Here is a 17,048-nt window from a genome sequence, read left to right as displayed (position 1 = left end):
TATGATTGTTTATAGAGACAAGGTATTGTTAGGTATACCTGTATTTACTATTTTTTTTCTCACTGATGGTATCGTTTTCCTTCTTAAGCACATTTTTAAAAACTTTTTTTTTTTAATTTAAGTCTTTTTAGTATAGTATCAGTTTTCTTGATTGAAAATGTTCCATTTTACTTACATACTTGAAAGGTTTTTTCTTTTCCCCTACAAAGATTACTGTTCATTCAAAGGACTTCTTTTTCAGGCTTTAAGAAATTATTTTAGACATTCCTATGTCCAGGTATATTTTGATGCATCTGTGTGCATTTCTTTTAATCATTATATTTGATACATATTGTGTCTTTTGTACTTGTAAATTTAAGAATTTCTTCAGTTCTGCATAATTTTATTTTTTTCAAATAATTCTTCTCTTCTTTCAAATCTCTCCTTTTTAGTATGCAACTTATTTTCTATACCTTTAAACCACTTTTCTAATGTTTTACATTTCATTATTTAAGTCCAGTTTGAGTAAATTCTTTAGAATTTTCTTTAAAATGAGTTATTCCCTATCAGCTATGTGTATTGTGCTATTAAATTCATATTTTGGGTTTTTTCAACATTTATGCTTTTTATTTAAAAAGCTTTTTTTTTAAACTAGTATTCTTTTTTTTTTTTTTTTCTTTTTAGGGTGCCCCCGTGGCATATGGAAGTTCCAAGGCTAGGGTCAAATCGGAGCTACAGCTGCTGGCCTATGCGGCAAAACGGGACCTGAGCCATGTCTGTGACCTACACCACAGTTTGTGGCAACACCAGATCCCTGACCTACTAAGAGAGGCCAGGGATTGAACCCACATCCTCATGGATACTAGTTGGATTGTTTCCTGCTGCAGCACAATGGGAACTCCCAAATATTCTTACTGATTGCTCACTTTTGTCATTCTAATTTTGATCTTTAAACATTCATTCATAGAAATGTGTGAATTTTCTGAATTCACTACTTTGGATATTAAAGTTTTCTAAGTGTGCTGCTGGCAGCAAGAAGAGGAGCTAGTATCATAGGGAAGCAAGCAAATTTCAGAATTTTCAGAAAACTTTAATATCCAAAGTAGTGAATAGTTTAAATCTATCTTTGATGGCTTAATTCTCATTCAGGATATTTGCTTGATTTTATATTAGCTGAATATTGATTTTGAGCTCATATTTTACTGATCACAAACTCTGGGAAATGTGGAGGCCAAAATTGATGAGACTTTTTTCTGCAGGAGATTTGATTTTGCTTCCCTGTGATACTAGCTCCTCTTCTTGCTGCCAGCAACACACTTAGAGCAGCCCTTCCTATTATATGTGGTAACTGATCAACATTTGTTAAGATAACTTTTTTTTTTTTTTAACCACACCATGCAGTGGTTGGATGTGGGATCTCAGTTCCCAGACCAGGGACTGAATCTGGGCCACAGCAATGAATACACCAGATCCTAACCATTAGACCACCAGGGAGCTCCCAAGATCACCTCTGATTTGATCAATGAAGATTTCTCTTCATTCTTGTGAACTGTAACACTTTGTGCATTATCTTCCATTTGAGGACACCTTTGTATGTCTATTGAAGGGTGCATCTGTAGTGGTGGGTGAGGTGGAAGAGGGCACCTTGTTCCTGCTTCCATGTGGTTTCCACTGTCACTGCCTGGGGCAGCCCTTTCCTGCCTGATGGAAATAAAGTCCAAAGTCCCCAGTTGGATTTATCTTTTATTATCACCCCAATAAGGAGTAAGGACCTTTGCTGATGGGTGTAAAGGTGGAGTCACTGTTTCATACAAGGCTAAAGAAGAATGGTTATTGTCCAAATTATTTGGTCTTGCTAATCTGGCATTATTCTTATCCTTTTCAGGGAAAGAAGACTTTCCTTTTCTTTATTTAAATTTCTTAAAAGTTTTATTGAAATATAATTGATTTATAAGGTTGTGAGAATTTCTGCTATACACCAAAGTGATTCAGCCATACATTTGAATTTCTCTAATAATTAGTGATGTTGAGCATATTTTCATATGGTTTTTGACCATCTCTATGTCTTCTTTGGAGAAATGTCTATTTAGATCTTCTGCCCCTTTATTGATTTGATTGTTTTTTATATTAATATGCAGGAAGTATTTGGATATTTTGGATATTAATGCCTCATCACTGGCTTCATTTGCAAATATTTACTCCCATTCTGTGAGCTGTCTTTACGTTTTGTTCGTAGTTTCTTTTGCTGTGCAAAAAGTTTTAAGTTTTATTAGCTCCCATTTGTTTATTTTTGTTTTTCTTGTCATGAATCTAGGAGGTATGTCTGAGAAGATATTGCTGTGGTTTATGTCAAAGAATGTTTGGCCTATGTTTTCATCTAAGACTTTTATAGTATCTGGTCTTAAATTTAGGTCTTTAACCAATTTTTCTGTATGGTATTAGAATATGCTCTAATTTCACTTTTTTGCATGTAGCTGTCCAGTTTTCCCAGCACCACTTTTTGAAGTGACTGTCTTTACATCATTGCATATTCTTGCCTCCTTTGCTGTAGATTAGTTGACCATAGGTGCATGGGTCTATTGCAGGGCTTTCTATCCTTTTCCATTGATTTATATTTTTTTATGCCAGTACCATACTCTTTTGGTAACTATAGCTTTGCAGTATAGTCTGAACTCAGGGAGCCTGATTCCTAAAACTCCATTTTTCTTTCTCAGGATTCCTATGGCTATTCCGGCTCTTTTTGTCTTTCCACACAAATTTTAAAATTTTTTCATCTTGTTCTGTGTAAAATGCCATTGGTAATTTTACTAGGGATTGTGTTGAATGTGTAGAGTGCCTTGGATAGTATACTTATTTTGACAACATTGATTCTTCCAATCCAAGAGCATAGTATATCTTTCCACCTGTTTGTGTCATCTTCAATTTATTTCATCAGCATCTTATAGCTTTCAGAATTCATGCCTTTTGTCCCTTTAGGTAGATTTATTTCTAGGTAATTTATTCTTTTTGATGTGGTGGTAAATGGGATTGTTTCCTTAAATTTCTTTCTGATCTTTCATTGTTAATGTCGTTCTGATCTTTCATTGTTAATGTATAGAAATGAAGTCAATTTCTGGTTATTAATTTTGCACCCTGCAAATTTACCAAATTCATTGATGAGCTCTAACAATTTTGGTAGTGTCTTTAGGATTTTCTAGGTATAATATCATGCCATCTGCAAGCAGTGATAATTTTACTTCCTCCTTTCCAACTTGGACTCCTTTTTTTTTTCTTTTTCTTCTCTGAATGAGTGGCTAGGACTTCCAAAACTATGTTGAATAACAGCTGCAAGAGTGGGCATCCTTGTCTTGTTCCTGATCTTAGTGGGAATTCTTTCAGCTTTTCAAGTTGAGAATGATGTTAGCTGTGTGTCTCTTATATATGGCCTTTATTATGTTGAGGTAAGTTCCCTGTATGTCCACTTTCTCAAGGGTTTTTGTCAGAAATGGGTGTTGGATTTTGTCCAAAGCTTTTGCTGTATCTATTAAGGTAACCATATAGTTTTTATTTTTCAGTTTATTAATGTGATGTATCACACTGATTGATTTGCAGATAATGAAAAATCCTTGCAAAACTGTCATAAATCCTACTTGATCCTGGAGTATGATCCTTTTAATGTATTTCTGGATTTGGTTTGCTGATGTTTTGTTCAAGACTTTTGCATCTATGTTTATCAGTGATATTAGCCTATAATTTTATTTTTTGTGGTATCTTTGATTTTGGTAACAGGTTGCCTCATTGAATAAGTTTGGGACTCTTCCTCTACAATTTTTTTTTGAATAGTTCAGAAGGATAGGTGTTAACTTTTATCTAAATGTTTGATAGAATTCACTTGTGAATCCATCCAGTCCTGGACTTCTATTTGTTGGAAGTTTTTAAATCAGTCTCAATTTCACTACTGGTGATTGGTCATCTCTATTTCTTCCTGGTTTAGTCTTAGAGATTGTACTTTTCTAAGAGCTTATCCATTTTTCTTAGGTTTTCCATTTTATTGGCATACAGTTACTCATAGTGGTCTCTTGTGATCCTTTGTATTTATGTGATATATATTTTAACTTCTCCTTTTTTATTTCTGATTTCATTGATTTGAGTCCTTTCTCTTTTTTTCTTGATGAGTCTGGCTAAGGGTTTATCGATTTTGTTTATCTTTTCAAGGAACAAGCTTTTGGTTTCATTGATGTTTTCTGCTGTTTTCTATTTTGTACCTTCCTCTTCTCACTTGTACCCTCCTCTTTGCATGATTGCTAGTTTTGGTATCATATTTGTGTGTTGATGATTTCTTAACTATATTTTTATCTTTAATGGTGGGACTTCTCATTTGTAATTTTTCTGTTTCTGGTTTTGGCCTTTTCTTTTCCACCTAGAGAAGTTCCTTTGGTACTTGCTATAAAACTGGTTTAGTGGTGCTGAATCCTCTTAGCTTTTGCTTGTCTGTAAAGTATTTGACTTCTCCTTCAAATCTCAATGAGAGTTTTGCTCAGTAGAGTATTCTTTATTGGAGGTTTTTTCCTTATACCACTATATCATATATAGTGCCATTCCCTTCTAGCCTGCAGAGTTTTTTCCTTATACCACTATATCATATATAATGCCATTCCCTTCTAGCCTGCAGAGTTTCTGCTGAAAAATCATCTAGTAACTGTATTGGAGTTCCCTTTTGTATTATTTCTTGCTTTTCCCAGCTGCTTTCAATATTTTCTCTTTGGCTTTAATTTTGGTCAATTTGATTAATATGTTTCTTGGGGTGTTTCTCTTTCAGTTTATTTTATATGGTGTTCATTGTGCTTTCTGGGTTTGAGCAAGTGATTCCTTTTTGATGTTAGGGAAATTTTCAGCTATTATCTCTTTAAATATTTTCTCTGGCGCTTTCTCTCTCTCTTCTCCTTCTGGCACCATTATAATGTGAATGCTAGTGCATTTAAAATTGTCTCAGTGTTCTCTTAGACTGTTCTCTGCTTGTTAGTCTTTAAATCTTCTGTTTCTTTGTTCTGTGTTTCTTGTAATTTATCAATCTTTGCTTCCAATTTCTTTCTTTATTTCTTTTCAAGATCTTGGATCATCTTTATTATCATTATTCTAAAATATTTTTTATGGAGATTGCTAATTTCCAATTCATTTAGCTGTTTTTCTGGGGTTTTGTCTTGTTCCTTCATCTGGCTTATATTTCTCAGCCTTTTCATTTAGTATAGCTTTTTGCGTGGTCTCCTTTTTGTAGGCTAGAGGGTTGAGCATCTCTTGTTTCTGATGTCTGCCCCCTTGTGGGTGAAGTTGATAAAGGGGCTAGTCACAGGCTTCCTGATTGGAGGGACTAGTTCTTGCCCTGTGGCAGGTGAAGCTGAGTCTTGTTCCTCTGGTGGGTGGGGTTTTGGGTATGATTAGAGGCATCTGTGTGCCTAGAAAAACTTTAGGCAGTCTGTTTGCTGATGGGTGGGGCTGCTTTCCCACCATGTTTGTTGTTTGGCCTGGGGCTTCACAGCCCTGGTGGGTGGGCCAGATTTTCCAAATTGGCAACCTCCAGGGGAGCTCATGCTGAGTAATATTCCCAGGTCCTCTGCCTTCAATGTCCTGGCCACACAGCAAGATACAGCTGCTCCCTGCCTTCCCAGGAGATGCTCCAAGACCCGCAGGAATGTCTGACCCAGATTCTAATGGAGTCCCAGCTTTGCCCAGGGACCCAGTGAACATAGAATCCTATGTGCCCAACAAAATTGGACTCTTTGTTTCCCAGTCCTATGGAGCTCCTTTGCACAGGCCCCTCTGGCCTTAAAGTCCAAATGTTCCAGGGGTTCCTCCTCCCAATATCATGCTCCCAGGCTGCGGAAACTGACCTGAGATACAGAGCTCTCAGTCCTGTGGAGTAGTCTCTGTGATACAGTTATTTTTCAGCCCACAGGTCACCTACCCAGCTGGAATGGGATTGCTTATATCCCGTAAGTGCCCCTCCTACCATCTTGATGTGGCTTCTTCTTTGTCTTTGGGTGTAGGATATCTTTTATGGTAGTTTTTAGTCTATTTTATTGATGATTATTCAGCGTTTAGTTGTAATTTTGGTGTTTTCATGATAGAAGTTGAGCTGACCGCCTTCTAATCAGCCATCCTGTCCCAATCTCCCCTTTTCTTTTTTTAAAATTCATTTTTAATTGTGAATTTCTTTTATTGTGGTAAGACCATTTAGCATGAGATCTACACTTTCAACTAATTGCAAAGGTTCCTTATGTTTGCTCTATTCAGTGTTATTTTCTGTATAAGTACAGAAAGCCAAGAGGAATAGAAAGAAATGCATCTAGTTGATCTTGTCTCAGCATCAGAACCCCTGTATGAACCCTTTAAACTTGTAGCCCCATCTCCTTCTCTTGCTCTTTCCTTCTAAATGGGAAATTAAAATTCATCAAAGAAAGAAAACAAACTACAAGTAAATCAACAAAAAGATAGCACAGGGCAGAAAAACAATACTAAATATCACTTCTACTCCCAAAATGTATTTATATTCTATAAACACACACACACACACACACACACACACACACACACATTTTCTGTTTTCACTTTGCAGGTTGGTTTGACCTACTTTCACCCCTTTAGGTATTATCACATTATTCTGTCATTATTTTATTTTATTTCACTGCCCCCTTTTCCACAGTATGGCCTTGATAAAGATTTTTATGTTTTCTATAATCATAATTTTCAAGTATCTCTTCCATAGTACAAGGAATGGTAATTTTATTCAGTCTGAGATAGAACTGACTTTGGGCTATTTGAGACTTATTTTTACTTTTGCTCTGTCTCAGACCCCTGCCTAAAATATTTACCATTGTACAAATCAATGGTACATTGCTATATTTATTGAATAGTCTAGTGAGTTTTACAAGTAAATATTTATTTTTTCTTATTTAACTTGAGATATGGAAATAATTTAGGTAGAAAAAAACAAAATTCTCATATTGATATATCACATTGCCTGAATCAGCAATACAGCAAAAACTAGATGCATACTAAATCACTGGGTTATATAAATAATTATGAACTGTTTATAGAGTTATTGTATCTAAATGGAAGAAGGGAGTTATGAAAACAGAAATCCTAAGTTTCACATTTTAGTAACAAATACAGCTCTATTAGTACAATATTTTGGTAATCAATCTTTGAGGAGAGCATCAAAATTCAATAAGCATTTTATTTAAAAAGATATTAAAACTATGATTAAAACATGTAATTATAGAACTGTAGATTATAGCTACTGTTTATTGGCCACCTACAATATAATTTTCACTTGAAGTATAATTTAATTTTTACCAAAACTCTTGGCAGTAGGTATTAACTCTCTTTCGCTTATGAAACAAATGATGCTTAGGTAGTTTAAACAAGTTTTCCATTATCATGGTTAATAAATAAAAGATCCAACTCATGCTTATCCATCCAGACTTACTGTACAATGCAAATCTAACTTCCAATTTTATTAATTGCCACCTTAAATTAGGCTGCATTATTTATTTTTATCATTTAATTTAGTGAATAATATTTGATTAAAGGCAAAATAATGTATTTTTTTTATTTTTGCCAGGTCTTTCCTCTTCCCCCTCCCTTACTTCCTCTTTTTATTATTTTTTTTGAGTGATATGTACAGTCTAGGTTTTTTTTTTAAATGAAGGATAAATAGTATTCTTCTCATGAAGGATGATGGTTCACAAAGAAGAATGAATAAGCACATTTTTTTTCTGAAGTCCTGCTGCTTTCCTGAAAGCAGATTTATAATGATGTTCAGATAAGAATTTTTTAATGATTTCATGGATATTCATATGAAAGACAGCTGAGTACCTTTTGGAACAGAGAGTGCCGGAATCTGAAAGGTAGGAATAGTGTGAGCAACATCCTCTGCTATTAGTGTACTAACTAAATGTTAGGTTTTTCAAAATATCAGATACTTATTTCAGATGATATCTTTTAAAAGAAATAAAAGGCACCATTCTATCCTTTGAACAAAAGAGAAATTCTATATACTTTTCTCCAAGCATCAAGGTATTAAAACTACCTTCTTGTCTACTGCTCATGCTCTTCTGTCTTCTTTCCCATCCTGACCTATAGGGAGAATGGTTTTCCATCTGCCTAGGTCCTAGGGATATTATGTTTCCTTTTCAAGAAGTATGAGATAAACTGTCTTAGGGAAAATGAAAAACTGTGTTTTCTGTGCAAAAAACTTGAAGATACTGAATTTATGATGCCTGGGAGAAGACTGAAGAAGAACAAATTTATGTTGGGGATTCAGTCTTCCTTTGAGAATTTATGACAACTCTCCACCCTCAAATTCCAGAGAAAGGAAAAACAAAGCATATATTCAATTCAAATTTCATCTTTAAAAATTTTAATTTGGTGAAAATTTTATTTTATACTTTTTGCTACACATAAAAATAGTCTTTTAAGCTAACACTTGAGATTTTTCTTATAATAGAGTCCAATGTTTGTGAAATATAACAAAGGGGAAAAAACCATTTGATATAGAATTATTATAAAATTACAACTGAAAATTCCTGCAAAACCATAAATAAATTCAATATTATATATTAGAACTTTGTCATGATTCTGTTATTACTAATAGTTAATAGTAGTTAATAATTATTGTGTGCTATGTGCATTGAACTAAACACTCTGCATAAATTATCCCATTTATTCCTTATTTGAAACTTAAAATATTTTTATTTTATATATGATAAAATTGAGGATTACAAATCAAATAACTCATCAATTGGAAAGAAACTTAAGAATTGAACACAATTACAACTACCACCAAAACTTCCACCCTAAGCCACTGCAGGATATTCTGTTTATATGGTGCTGAGGCTGGTACAGATATGCCCACATTGTAAAGATAAATATCTCTTTTTACACATTTTTCTTAACTCCATTTTCACTGATTTGCATTTTTCAGATATTATTCATGAACTCTGACTGACCTGAGAATAAAGAAATGCTGCTGCTTTCAGTTGACAACTGATATACTCTCCTAGCATTTTCATTCTGAATTGGAGGAAAGTGTAATTTCTCAAACTGTTCATGAGAGTTTAAACATGTAGTCTTGGGAGGAAAGAGAAGGACTTCCATTGGTTACATAAAATTTCAAAAGGTATTTATTATTGATATTTTCAGGGCCCCACTGTGTATTACTATGCTATAGCAAAAACAAAGAAATGCAAAGAACTGTGGTCCAAATAAATGGAAAAACCTAATTTTTTTCTTTAGAAAATATTTACAGAGTGCTTTATTTTCTGCCTCTAACTGCAACGTAGCCCTATACAATTTTGCTAACTAGAATATTCATGGCTCTGTCCTTCAAAATACTTTTCTTTGGTGATGTGAATCATCACACCCTCACAGTAAAGTTAAATATTATTTCAGACAAATAAGTAACTTAACAGAAAACAAGTCATAATTTTTGAAGCATTCTTGTTTTTGTTTTTTTCCATGTTTTCACAAGAAAATGAAAAAGATTTTATCAAGTGCCACTAATCATATGGTGTTTCAAATTAGAATACTTATTGGCATCTCTTGACTAAAACAAAGGTGATTTGACCAAAGAAAATAAACTAGCATGTAACTTGCATCATTAGATATCTCTTTTCCAATTGCATTGACGATGTATGTAAAGAAAGCATATTAGCTCTTAACAACTGAGAAAGTATCAGAGGCAGCCAAAATGTTGCGTAAGATTCAAATCTACTCTCAAGAGAAATTACAGTGTAATACATATATAGCAGTGATTTAGTTAGACAGAACCTAATTACAATATTTGCCCCAACACTTACTTAAATATATGTCCTAGAGGTGTTGTGAAGAGAAGTTAGATAACTTTTGTGATGCTCATTATTCACTGTAAGGCACAAGATAAGCAGTCAATAGCTAGGGTCTTTAAATATAATACAATAATAGAATTCAAAAAATGTTACTAAAGGTACAACCTCAAACATTTCTTAGTTTTCTGATGAATTCTAAGACAAATATTCTAAGTACTGCTTTATCTGTATCTATTCTGTCATTATCTTTGGAAAAAACTGCAGAGGCCAAGTGAATAATAATTCTTTAACCACAAAATTGTCCATGTTGAATTAATTTGTATATTCAGATCTCTTTGTTCAAAACATATTTGACTTTTTGAAAAGACATTTCTTTACATGATAAAATTATAATAAAAGGGAAGAGTATTATATATTTAACATGTACTATTTTAGGTAAAAGTAAAACAAAAAGTTAACATAAAAGTGTACACATCATCAGAATTTACATAAAAGTTAACATAAAAGTGTACACATCATCAAAATTTACCAATTTTCAGGAAGTAAATCCATTAATGTAAGCAGTACACACAGACCATCTACTGGTTTGTTTCAATATTTTGCTTGTGAGAGCCATCACATCACAGTTTACAGTAGCGGTACATTCATTCTCCTCACTCCATAATGTCAGAGTACTGTGTTTTGATATGTGTTTTTCTCGCTAGTTTCCCCATGGTTGCACATTTTTCTGATTTAGGTTGAATTTGCTCCAGAGAATGCTTGTTAATAGCCTACTTATTCTTTGCCTCTTTACTGCCACCTTGAAACAGCTCCCTCAGTCAGTCAGTTTAACACTTGGCAATCAATGCTTAGTGGCCCAGAACAATGAACGATTACTGCTTTCATCATGTGAAAACCTGAGAAAATACTGACTCTGTACAAAGAATTAAAACTCTTCAAGCATTTTTTTTTAAATTAAGTAGCTATTGAATTTATGGTTATTTTCTTTTCTTTTCGTTTTAGAATCCTTTATAATTGAGCATAGTCAATGACTAATTTCCTAAAACCTTTGCTTTTTAGTACTTTTATCTCACACGTGGATTACCTTTTTGTGTTTTTAAAAACCTAGAAAGTTATTGGATGGGGGGGGAGAGACTTGTTTAGACTTGTTTAAAATAAAATTCATGTAAAGTTGGGAAAGAATTACTCAATTACATCAATACTATCAGGGGGTTCTGGGCTTCTGGCCAGCAAGTTGGATGCTGGATGGTTCTTCAGACATTGTTGGCTTTGTCTCTGTTTGAAAAAATCAGCCAAGTTATTTTTATTTTATATTGGTTTTTGGTTTCTGACAGTATGTACAACTGTATTTTTCTTCTTTACTTAAATAAAATTTTATTACATAAGTAAAATTTTACTGGTCAAGTATATTGTGTATTTTGAATTTTAGTTTTTCTACTCTTAATACATAATTTCAATGTTCCTTAGAGATTTTGTCAATAGTGGTGTTAAAAGTAAGATTTTAATGAAAAATTTTTTATAGAAGAGGATTCTTAAAAACATATACAGGGAGTTCCTGTTGTGGCGCAGTGGAAACAAATCCACCTGGTATCCAGGAGCATGCGGGTTTGATCCCTGGGTTGCTCAGTGGGTGGGGATCTGGTGTTGCTGTGAGCTGTGTAGTGTAGGCTGCAGAAGCAGCTCGGATCCCACTTTGCTGTGGCTGTGGCATAGGCCAACAGCTGTAGCTCCGATTCAACCCCTAGCCTGGGAACTTTCGTATGCCATAGGAGTTCCTAAAAAAAAAAAAAAAAAGAACACACACACACACATACACACACACACACACACACACACAAAGGCAAGGTATCTTAAGTTATTCTCAAAGATTTACTTATTTATTTATTGCTTTTTAGGGCTGCACCTGTGACATATGGAAATTTCCAGGCCAGGGGTCAAATTAGAGCTGAAGTTGCTGGCCTATACCACAGCCACAGGAACACAGGATCCTAGCTGCGTCTGCGTCATGGCAATGCTGGATCCTTAACTCACTGCATGGGGCCAGGGATTGAACCAGCATCCTCATGGATTCCAGCTGGGTTCGTTATCACTGAGCCATGAGGGGAACTTCTCAAAGACTGTTTTTTAGAGTAGACTGAAAACATATACTATAGCAATTTCCTTTAGTTGTTATCTATTTCATCTTTTCCCGATTTTTTTTTTTGGAAAATAATAATTATTGACATTGTGGATTGGTATATTTTAATTCTGGGAGGAAAACATCAGGAAGGTCATTTGGGAATAATGAATTAATACTAAACTATTTTTAAGGTACTATATGAACTGTCAAAGAAAAACTGCACCAGAGTTAAACAAGCAAGGAAGACTTTATTCAAGATTATTGTGACAGAGGTCAAACCACTATAATGGGGAGAGAGATTATATTTACCTCCACTGGAACCAAAGGTAAAAGGATTTTGAAAACATAGGATAAGCTAAACTACCATAGGATATTAGGAGTGAAAGATGGTCCACGTTACTAGGCCATCCACTTTTTTTTTTGTCTTTTGTCTTTTTTGTCTTTTTAGGGCTGCACCCACAGCACATGGAGGTTCCCAGGCTAGGGGTCTCTTGGGAGCTGTTGCCCCCAGCCTATGCCACAGCCACAGCAACGTCAGATCCAAGCCACCTCTGCGACCTACACCACAGCTCATGGCATGCCGGATCCTTAACCCACTGAGTGAGGCCAGGGATCGAATCCGAAACCCCATGGTTCCTAGTAGGATTTGTTTCTGCTGTGCCATGATGGGAACTCCCTGAGGCCATCTGTTTTTGTTAATTGGCTTAGCAATGCTGGGGTCCTACCCTCCCACAAAACTGGAAGATAGGGGCCATATCTTCTTGCTGATTATATTTCAAAAGGATGACATCTAGGTCCTTGAGAAAGATATCCTTGGGTTGTAGAAGATTTATATCTCATGCAACAGAGGAATAATTTTCAAAGGCAGGTTTTCTAAAGTAAACGCTCTAAGCAAAGGGAATTCAGGGGATGATAGTCAGGAAGAAACCTAGTGAAAGTTTATTCAAGTTGAGCGAAATGTTAAGACCCCCTTGGTCAATACAAAATAGCTGTTTTCATACAAAGAGTCATGGACAGAAGTACCTTTGTATTTTTAATCCAGTAATATGTTTCTCAAAAACTAATAAAACAAAAAACAACCTAACTAGCCTTGTACTTAGTTATGGCTTGAATATAAGAATTGACCTTTACTCCGATTCCTGCTTAGGCAGAGTTATAATCACAGGTAAGAAAATACTTATTATATAGGACATAGTTAATATCCAAAGACATATTCTTATAATTCCAACATAAATATATATTAATTATCAAGTCATAACTCTTCTCAAGAATTCAATATCAATCTTAGTACCAACTGCTTTCAATATCTTATGATTTTGAAATGAGCCAATTATCCAGAAGTGTGTATAAGCTAGACCTGATAAGTTTAATTTCTTCTAAGAGAAACACCAAAACAATGCCTTTATCTGAACCATGCACAACTTCTAAATTGCTGTATTTTAGTGTTATAATAAAATAATAATAAAATATTTCAGCTTATTTTTCTGATGTGCAATGAGTATATTTAATCATTATTAAAGCAATGTGATTTTATCATTGGAGAAAAAACATGGAAAAAATTCTTAAAATAATTTTTGCATTTTTTTTCTTTTTAAGACCCCACCCATGTCATATGGAAATTCCCAAACTAGGTGTAAAATCCGAGCCACATCTGTGACTTAAGCTGCAACTATAGGCAATGACAGATCCTTAACCCACTGAGCAGTGCCAGAAATGGAACCTGAAACCTAATGGATACAAGTCAGGTTCATTACCTCTGAGCCACAATGGGAACTCTTCTAACTTTTGCATGTTAATTGTCCACTGTTTAGAGGTCTGTTGACAAAGGATTTATATAGGGTTACATAGATTACCACTTACTGTTTTGGTCTTAGTCATGAATTTACTGTTTCCTACATATGCCATCTTACTTAAACACTTTATCTCTCTGTTTGTCATACTGCTACTTCTAAATTTCACATCTTTGCATACAATAAATGATGTGAAACACAAATTGTATTAAAATTTATATTGCATAAAGTGGTTTTATACTTTGTATCATAATAATGAAAATGAAGCAATTTTTAAATGATTTCTCTGTATCTCTAGTACTTCAAATGTAAAATAATTTGTTTTCTTCAGTGATAAGTCAAAATAAGATCACAGACTACTGATTTTTTTACATCAGTTTGTATATCTGAGGATTGCTGTAGTATCTCTCATTCCATAATATTTTGAATATTTGCTTTCTAAAATGTTATCAAATATGAATACATTTTGAGATCAAATGAATAAACATAGATGAAATTCCTTTGGCTTTCACAAAATATTAATACAAGAACTAGTCATAGTTTTTAAACAAAAAAACAAAAGAATAAACAGTCTTTGTGGAATTACTTTAAAAGTTTTGTTTTGGGAACTATACATGACCTTCTGGTTTCCATATATCTTTTATAAACATGATTTTATAAACATACTCAGTCACAGACTGAAAAAAATTACCCATCCTTTAACCCTGATTGTTTTGTTCTAACTTCATTTCTGATCTACTTACTAATCTAGAGCTACTGTGTGAGCCAGAAGAGCATCACAACAAGAGAAGCCTTGAGTTGCATTTCAGGTCTGCAGACTCTACGACAAATCAGTAGTTTCAGTTCTAAGAGTTTTTCCCTATGATCTATGGAAGCTATAAAAGGAAGAAAAGGGAAGCAAGGTAGGAAAAATTGGAATGTTAGTAAAGGGGAAATAACTTGAAACCCTTGGGTTGCAGAGAAAGTGGGAGTAAGTGATTATAGCTTGAATGAGATTGGAATTTCTCTGTTACATTTGTTATCATACCATTTTCTTTTTTTTTGCTCCCTGCTTTCTAGGAAACTGTGGAGAGGTCTGGTTAGTTGTTGGACAAGAAGCTGTATTCTCTTCCACCTTGACACTTTGCTAGACTACATTTCCCAGACCTCCTGCTGTCACTTGGAGACATACTGCAGAACTATGGTTAGCACAGTTAGTAGAAGCAGCGGATATCAATTCCAGCCTTAATACTTAGACATGTAACATCTCTCACATAATCTCCCAAATTCTCTAACCTTCCTCATTTGCTGGTGAGATGCAAAAAATATGGTGGATCATTCCAAGCTCTTCAAAAAACCACATAAGGGAGTGGCCTTGATCTCAGAATATCTCTGTGAAGTAGAGTCCTACAAAAACAGTTATATTTATACTCTATGGTGAGTAAGAAATAATCTCTGACTGGATTAAGTCACTGTGATGTTGAAGCCATGTTTTTTAAAAAATAGTAATTAATAACACTTAGCATGATTAAACGGAAATATATTTTATTATTTGTCATTTCATGCTCCTGAGATATTTTGGAAACCATAGCAGGACAAAATTTCCATCTGCTAAAAGGGTTACTTAAATGTTTTGCTTATTCTATGCATCAGGATCTTAACCGTCATGTTCATTTGAGGTCCATATCTCTGTTTAAGCATATTAGAAAAAAACCCTCTTTACCTCAGGACTTTAAAATAATAATATATATATTAGAAATAGTTGTTTGAATTATAGAATTCATATTATCACATGAAATTACACATATGCATATATATGCACATATATACTCACATTTATTACAGCATTTAGTATCTAATTATATATTTTAATATATATATTTAAACTTGCTATATGGTTATATTTAAGTAGGTAAATACATGTCAAATACTTACTAGTCAATCAACCACAGAATAAAAGTATCACAGTTGAAGATGTGATATGAATTTTAAATATTTCTTTGGGGAGGGATTTGGAGACATCCCTCTACTAAGGTTGCTAAAAGAAAAGATCGCTATTCTGTTTTCACCTGAATTTTTCTTGTTACAGTATTCAGTTCTGAGGAAGATACTTTTTGTCATATTGATATTCTAGTCCAACCTGTGCTGGATGGGATGGTGTCTTCTTACAAAAGGTCTTGATAATTTTTGAAGAAGTTGTTGAGTCTTTCTTAAAGTACGGAATTTATTTTAAGGACATGTATTGTTTGGCTTATTAATTTCTTCAGTATTATCTTAAAAAAGCAAAAGAAAGTATACTACTTCCTGACAAAAACTGTGAAGGGTCTGAGAATTGCTCTACTTGCAAACTAACAAGATAATCTGCCTCACGGTTTCATAGATTCTGGAAGAGGGTAAAAGACTACTGGGTTAGAAACAAAGGAGTTTATCAGTCACAGCAATAACTTTAGCCAATGCATCGGCATTTCCTTATGTGATTCCCCAAATGCCAGTTTTCACAGGGCAACACTAAGAGGATAAAATAGTAGATGCACTCACAGGAAAGTAATCTCAATCTTGGGGAACTTGAATAGAATTGTCAATAGGGAGGTCTACTCTTTGCTCGAGAGGGAGACGTTATTCTTATATCCAACTGTTCACGATAAAAACCATCTTGAAAGACAGCTCAGAACAAAGGAAGTCAGGGCTTCTGCTTGTAAGATATGAAGAGATGTGAGAGACCTATGGGGAATTGCCTGCAAACTGTATCAAGTAGCCTCTATATCCATGAATGCTTCTACATCTGCATTCAACATCTATACATTCTATCAATCTCCATTTTCTCTGTTCCGGTTGCCACCAATAGGAGAGAGATTTCATCCTATTCTATTTAACTACAAAGAGTAAAATCTAGATTAAAATCTGAGCAAAAATCTGTTTCTCCCACTGGGCTGAGTCAAAATGTTTTGACACTTGTTTGATGTCATCCTTAACCAGCTTCTTCTCTGCATTCTGTTTGCAGTTGCTCACAGTGTTAATATTAAATATCCACAGTCTGTGCCCTCTTTTATGAGTAATGTGAGCCACAAATCAAATGATTCTTGGACTTTCCCCTTAAGGGATAGAAATTACAATAGCTACAATAAGGCATGGTATATGCATGTAGATATAACAAAATATAAGGGATTAAATGTGAACAGAATTAAATGCCAAAGTAAATATTAATACTATATAAAGTCCTTTATTTCAGACAAAAACTGCTTATAAAGTGGATGCTCATAGACCATCCCTCCCAAAGAGTTTATTTAAATAGAAGTTTTAATTTAGTTGAGCATAAAAGTATATCTTCAGATGTCAATAGAATTAAATTTGTCAGTT

This window comes from Phacochoerus africanus, chromosome 10 (genome assembly GCF_016906955.1).
Source record: "Phacochoerus africanus isolate WHEZ1 chromosome 10, ROS_Pafr_v1, whole genome shotgun sequence".
Taxonomy (NCBI): domain Eukaryota; kingdom Metazoa; phylum Chordata; class Mammalia; order Artiodactyla; family Suidae; genus Phacochoerus; species Phacochoerus africanus.
The sequence above is the reverse complement of the archived record's forward strand: the minus strand, read 5'-3'. Positions refer to the sequence as shown.